The sequence below is a fragment of the Triticum dicoccoides genome, chromosome 1B (assembly GCF_002162155.2).
Source record: "Triticum dicoccoides isolate Atlit2015 ecotype Zavitan chromosome 1B, WEW_v2.0, whole genome shotgun sequence".
Taxonomy (NCBI): domain Eukaryota; kingdom Viridiplantae; phylum Streptophyta; class Magnoliopsida; order Poales; family Poaceae; genus Triticum; species Triticum dicoccoides.
This window is the reverse complement of record NC_041381.1, coordinates 20,094,210-20,100,936: the sequence shown is the minus strand read 5'-3', so window position 1 is coordinate 20,100,936 and position 6,727 is coordinate 20,094,210. Positions and strand designations below refer to the sequence as shown.

The window sequence follows — 6,727 nt, the reverse complement described above, 5'->3', positions numbered from 1 at the left end:
GCGTGCTCCCTTCCCGGGGCTGGGAGGCGGCGACGGTGCTGCTCGGCCTTGTTGCGGTCCGGCGGCCTTGCGGTGGCGGCCGGCGGCAGTCGTGGTGTCGGTGCCGCTCCTTGGCGGCGGGGCGCGTGGTGGTGCTGGGTGGCCGTCGTCGCGCCCCCGGCCCAGATCTGGGCCCGACGGGGCCCATCTGGGTCCTAGCAGGCCGGCTCCCCGCCGTGGCCTCATTGTCTGCGGCGCGGTGAGGAGGAGGAGCAGCTCGGATACGGGGCGGCGGCGCCGACGGCGTGCCGGCAACAGCGCGAAGGCGGGAGCTTTACGAGCCCACGAGGGCTCGGCCGGGCCTGTGGGCCCATGATCTTGGTGTGCTCTTGCTGTTGCGTCCGGACGGCTACCGTCGCGGACGGTGGAGGTGGGCCCCTCCCGCGTGCCAACGGTGCTGATGCCCTAGTCCCGGCTCTGATTCTTCACCGTGTTGTCCTCACTCCGCGTTGCCGTGGTGAGACGGTGTGGGGGCCTCTTGACCGTGTTGGCGCTGGGTGGTGGTTGGTTTGGTGGCTGGCTTCGGAGCGCCCGAGGTGCGGGTTGTGATCGGGGGAAACCCCTGTCGGCTTGGCCGACACCCGGCGCGGTGGCGCTTCCGGGAGGGCGTCGGGGGCTACCTTTCCTCTCGCCTCGTCATGTACCGGCGGAAACCCTTGGCAGCAGCGTCGTCATTGTCGCGATCCTTCTTGGAGGTGTTGATAGGTGCGGTGCTTCGGAGTCTTGGAGCCTAATGGGAGATCCCGGTGGGCGCAGCGATCGCGAGGCTTCTTCGTTTTTGTTGATCTGCCGTTGTCGGCATTTGTTTCTTTTGCTCTTTCTCTGTCGTTTCCTTTTGGGCGTGACTGTGCTGCTTCCGCCCCCAGCACATATCCTTGTATGGCTCGGTTGGTTGCTTTGTATACCAAGCGGGGGAACCCTTTTTCGGTAAAAAAAACACCAGCATGCATGGACTGGTCCTCCCATGTAACAACACACAGATAAGTAAGTAGATGGCTTATTTTCTAGAAAGAAACTTAAAATCAGTGAAAGGCTATCCAGTTCAGCATTATATATATTTTCGACACTACCTGTAGGTAGTACACACAAACTACTTGCAAGTTGTAACTAGCACAGCAGAACCAAGGCCACTTAAATTTTGAAATTCTGTAGCCATTCTGCTTGTCCTTACAATACAACCAAATCCTCTAAAATCTTGAAATTGTGTAGTCACTCTGCTTGTCCTTACAGTATTGAAGTCACAATACCTTGCAAAAGCAAAACTCACAGTACAGGAAACAGAGCACACAAAAACAAAACTCACAATGGTAGGTTAGTGTTCGGCTTCTGCCTGGAGCCTGGAGGGGATCCTTGACGCAATGCATCATGCATGGCACCTGCAGTCCTTTTGACGCCTCACTTCCATTTGTGTTTGTCTTGAGTGTTTCGACAAACGTGGCGCTCGGGTCTTGAGTTGTGCAGTAAAATTGTAAAATTCAGCGGGCTAGTTCAGGTAGTGGGGACTGCAACTGATGTGTTGCTGAGCATATGAAAATGACGCTGAACATTATCATCAGTATGTCTGTTGGTGTATCAATATGCATTTACTGTATGCTAACATAACTGCTTAACTAACTGAGTAATTCATATTAAGGTCTGAAATATACTATACAAATGATGGAGTGTATAGTGCTAGGAAATATATATAAATGATGAAGCTAGCCTCATTAGGGGCTAGCTTCAAACAAAAGTGAATCCTGAACGAACTGAGGGGCTTCTGTTTGTGCGAACGGTAGGACTCTTACTACACTGGGAGGCTTTTGTCCTTCTGCTTTTCATCAACCGTGTTCCTTTTTGATCATTAGTTCGTTCTTCGGGGCGAAGCAAAGAAGAAACATCACCCGTGGACAATTAGTTTAGTTCTGCACCGTGGATCAAAGAATGCCCATCAGATGTGTTACTCGATATAACTTACTAGTTCTTTCAGCACGGATCACATACTCTCTTAGTTCCAAATCAATTGAAGTCCTAGCTCTGTTTTCAATAATCTAAAAATAGCTCTGTTTTCAAGTTTGACCAAGGGTATGCAAAATTGTATGAGGCCATATTACTTTCACCAGATTTATCTTCAAGTACATTCCACACTAAAAATATTAACACAATTTTAACTTTGATGTAGGGCAGAGAAACAAAAGAACGCATTGATTTGGTGTACCAGCGATGTACTGTCTGGTAGTCCATTTTTGTTCCTATGCAGATCTGCATAAGCGTTTTTTTGGCACTGCATTTCATTATACGTACACCCTTTTCAGTTATATGTAGCAGAAACATGTTGGTAGAACTAGCAAAAATATTCTGTTTTTGTGAGGAAACTAGAAAATTTTCTCTGAAGTAGCAAATCTCGCAATGAAGCGCAGCTTTTTTCTGAATCAAGGAGCTCAGGTGAGCCCCAAATTTCAGTCATTACAAATATGATAATACACCCTCAGGTTTGTCCGGTTCAGCGGGAAAAAAACACCAGCATGACATGGGCTGGCCCTCCCATGTAACAATATGCAAATAAAAGCAACGACTGTCATTTAAAACAAATTATCCTTGTAAAACAAACTATCCTTGTAAGAGATCAACTCACTCCAACACCTTTACTTAGTCTATTACAAAAACCAAACAATCTCTTTCTGAAAGCGATTGCCATTTAAAAGAAGCTCATCACACAATTAACTTCCAGCGTAGCTTGAAACTTTTTCATTCTTCAATTCTTTGCATAATTGGCGCCCACCGGACGTTTGTGGAACACCTCGGATGCCACCAGCAGTAACCTGTACGTCCCTGCTACTGCTACCTGCAGATTGCACAAGTCAATTCTCTGTTCTGTTTTTTCAGGGAAAGTCGATTCTTTGTTAGCTAGACCAAACATCCAGCATGCAACTTTAGTAACTATAAGGTGGGATCCATAGGGAAAATATTTCCCAAGAAATCATCATTCCTCGTTTTCCAGAAAGACTAACCAACTGTGGCTAGCCTAGCAGAAACACTGTCCCTCCTACTAATAGGAACTGCACCAAAACAAAAAGCACACAGCAAATTGTTCAAAATATAACGAGCAACCGGACACTTAAAGAAGTATCACACTACCTATAAGATTCAGATTACCTCTGGTTTAGATACTATTCCTGAATGTTAACAATAGGATTACTTTGTTCTCAGCTAGACCAATAAAACATCGAATATGTAACTTTACCAACTAATCAGCTGGGATCAATGGGGAAAATATTTCTGAAGCAAACATCATTCCTTTTTTCCCCAATAGACCAAATAACTGCCGCTACCCCAGCAGAAACCAGATTCCTATCTTTACCCCTGGAATTCATCACCCAATCACAAAGTCCCTCCATGCTAACAAGAATTGTATCAAAACCAAAAAAAGCAGTGTCCAGAGTTCAAAATATAACAGGCAACTGAACACTCAAACTGGTTGGGGGAGTGGATGTACAAACCCAACACCTGGGTTCGAATCCTCACAGAGGCGAATTTAGGTTCCTATTTATTCTTGAGGGCCAGACTCTCCTGGTACTCACGCATTTTGACTAGGCTCGGTGCATAACCGAGATTAAAAATCCTAGTACTCATAATTAAAAGGCCGTATGCATCCCTAGTTGGTGCAGAGGCCGGGGAAGTGAAATTCTCCCTCAATTTTAGAGGCATCCCCATACCCTTCGTCCCGTCCCTAGGGGCGACTCGGGGGAGTCTAGGGTTTCCGCCGCCACCTTCCCCCCACCTCCCCCACCCCCCTCGCCGCCACCAGAGACGACCGCCAGGAAGGTGGCGGCGGGGTCTTCGGCGCTTCTTTCTTCGCGGAGGCCATCGGATCCAGGGGCGCGCGGCCCTGCTGGCGTGGCGTGCGGCATGCCTGAGGGTTCGGTCGTGAGGACGGCGAGCCGCAGGCGTGCCAGATCTGGAGGTATTGCCCCTTCCCTTCCATGCATCCCTTCCCAGTCCCCGGTTCAGTTTAGATCTTGTCGGATCCACCTCCGGTGTGTTCTGGTGGAGCAGATCGGTGTCTGGGGGAAACCTTGGCCGCCTTGGCTGGCCGGCAGCGGCGACGCCGATTTTTGGCGCCGCTTTCCTCCTTGGGGGCGCTGCTGAGGGCACCATCTCTCCTCTCCGACCCATGTCCGGGTGAAAGCCCAAGATCCGATGCGGATCGGGCGTCGGCGGCGCCCTGTGCACCGTAACCTTCCTGGAGGCGACGCCGAGGACATTGAGATCGGATGGAAGGGTCTGCATGTGAGGGGTGGGGGCGTGCTGCATCCCTTTCGGTGGAGCGGTGTTTCTTTCTACATATTCTTGGCGGCGGATCTTGGCGGCATGGAGCAACGAAGGCTTGGCGTAAGATGTGTGGTGACGGACACGCGCAGGAGGTCGACGCCGTCTGGCGTCGTGGTGGCGTCGGTGGCAGCGAGACCGGGCAAGGCCGTTGCAACAGTACAGCTCTGAAGATGGATATGTGGTAGGTGGTTGTGGCGGCCTCATACCCGGCAGGCGGCCTGGTTGAGGAGCACGCCAGACTGGTGGGTGCCCATACCCGGCAGGGGTCCAGGTTGGGACCTCACGTCTTAGATGTTAGGTTTGGCTGCGAGGTCTGTTTGGTATTAGGCCCAGACCATCAGCGCCCCTTCATCAGTTAGATAGGAGTAGCGACAGAGGTTGCGAAGATGGTGGCTTTGGTCTTACTTTTGTACGACTTTATAAGGTTTTGTGCTAATAATTAATAAATTGGCCGTATGCATCGACCAGATGCAGAGGCCGAGGGTATTCCTCCTTTTCTGAAAAAAAAACTGAACACTTAAACAAGATATGATCCACTGACTGTTTTCTACTGAGAAAAAGATTATTTCCTGTACAACACTACCTCTATGATTCAGATTATTCTAGTTAAGATACTATTTCTGAATTCTAACCACAGGAACGTGTTGATGCCATAGCACAACAGTTCCACCATATAGATTCCTTCTAAATTTTAGAGCAGTGAAATTAGTGCCTAGCACTCTAGCTACAGAGATATGCTTACAAAAATATAAGAGGTTTTTTAACATGGTCCCTCTTACCTACTCTTTCCCCATTACCAAATAACCTTCGAAAAAATTGTATAACCTAAAACAGCGTCCCCTGTTAGTACCTTCTGTGTCTTAGCTTTCATCAGTCCTTGCCAAAAATGAGATTGGGCAAGTTTGACAATACAGTGTGCCAAGTTCACTTTTCTGATCAGATACTCATGCCCAAGAATTTTTGTAAACACCTTAATCTGTTTAAAATTTCTATAGGCCAACAGTGGCTATGGCGTGTAGATGATCAATGGAATGAAAAGCTTATCTCTAGACAGGGAGAAAGAAAGATGGAAAACGGAATAGGCAAATATGTACTACATACCGAGGGCACATCTGATATAATGTGAGTCGCTTTACGTCAGAAATCAGTTCATCACCACGTCCTTACACCAATCGTCATCATGATCACCTTGGGAGATTTAGAGATCAAATCCATGAAGAAAGTAATAAGATCAGTCCGTCATTCAGAAAACACATGTACGAGTAATTAGTTGGTGCAGCGTGAGTACCTTCCTGTATACACGGCCTCATCTCAATATAAATCTGGGGATGGTAGGGATGGGCTTCGAGCGCATGCCTCACCGCAGCCTCCGCTTCTTTTCTTTTTTCCGAAAAAGGGTTTCCCCCGCTTTGTATTCCAAAGCACCAACACCGAGTACAGATAACGCTGTGGCGAGCAGCACAACACACCAGGAAAACAAAAGAAGAAGAAACAAATGCCAACCACGGCAGCTTGGCAAAGCGCGGACGACCCGCCACCACGGCGCCCACCGGAAACAAATCACCACAGACCAAGGCTCCGATCCGCCGCATACCAAGCAGCACCTCCAAGAAGGGATGCGACGCCGACGACGCTGCTGCCCGGACGAGTCCTCAGATTTCCCCGGGCACGCGGAGGGAGGTGGGGGTGGAAACTCCCGATACCCTCCAGGAAGGAATGGTGGCACCCGCAGGTGTCACCGCGTCGGGGCCGAAGCCGGCAGGGATTTCTCCCGCATACCAACCCCAACCTCCCAACCGGACGGAACCGACCCGCCAAACCATCGCCCACCACCATGCGCCAACGCAGTAGCGCCGCCACCCACGCCGCCTCACTACGAACACCACCACGAGGCCAAGAGGACCGGAGAGAAGCTCACCATGACGGAAGCAGCAACACCGACGCCGGGCGGGAGGGAACCACCTCCACCGCCGTCGTGCGGGAGGCCCGTGCCTCCGGCACCGTCGCGGTAGCCGTCCGGACGCGGCAGCGGGGCATGCCGGGCCACCCCCGGCCCAGCCAGGCCCAAAGCGGGCCCGTTAAGCCCCGCCGGCCGCGATGCAGCAAGCCGGCGTCGTCGCCGCCGGCACCCAGCCACTCGTCGCATCTCCCCCGCCTCCCAGGAGCCACGCCGGAGCCATCCCCGCCGCCGGCCCGCCCAGGCCCAGATGGGGCCCGAAGGGCCCAGATCTAGGCCGAGCGGACGACGCCAGATCCCGCCATCGCGCCGCCCAGCTGCTCGCCTGCATGCGCCACGGATCCCCGCCGCCACGCCAAACCGCCGTCGCCTAGATGCACCCCCCGGAGCCGCACCGCCCGCGCCGGAGAGCGACCGGGAGGG

The 6,727-nt window shown here is 51.6% G+C and overlaps 1 long non-coding RNA gene and 1 pseudogene across 1 annotated transcript in view; both read right to left on the bottom strand.

Moving 5' to 3' along the window:
* Window positions 1–2,398: 2,398 nt before the first annotated feature.
* Window positions 2,399–6,727, bottom strand: part of LOC119316648 — a 30,660-nt gene continuing 26,331 nt past the window's right edge. Inside the window, exon 2 of the long non-coding RNA XR_005153133.1 lies at window positions 2,399–2,658. This is a non-coding gene — a long non-coding RNA (uncharacterized LOC119316648). The remainder of the gene's footprint in view (window positions 2,659–6,727) is intronic.
* The window catches only part of LOC119316629, a 10,770-nt pseudogene continuing 6,441 nt past the window's right edge, over window positions 2,399–6,727 (bottom strand).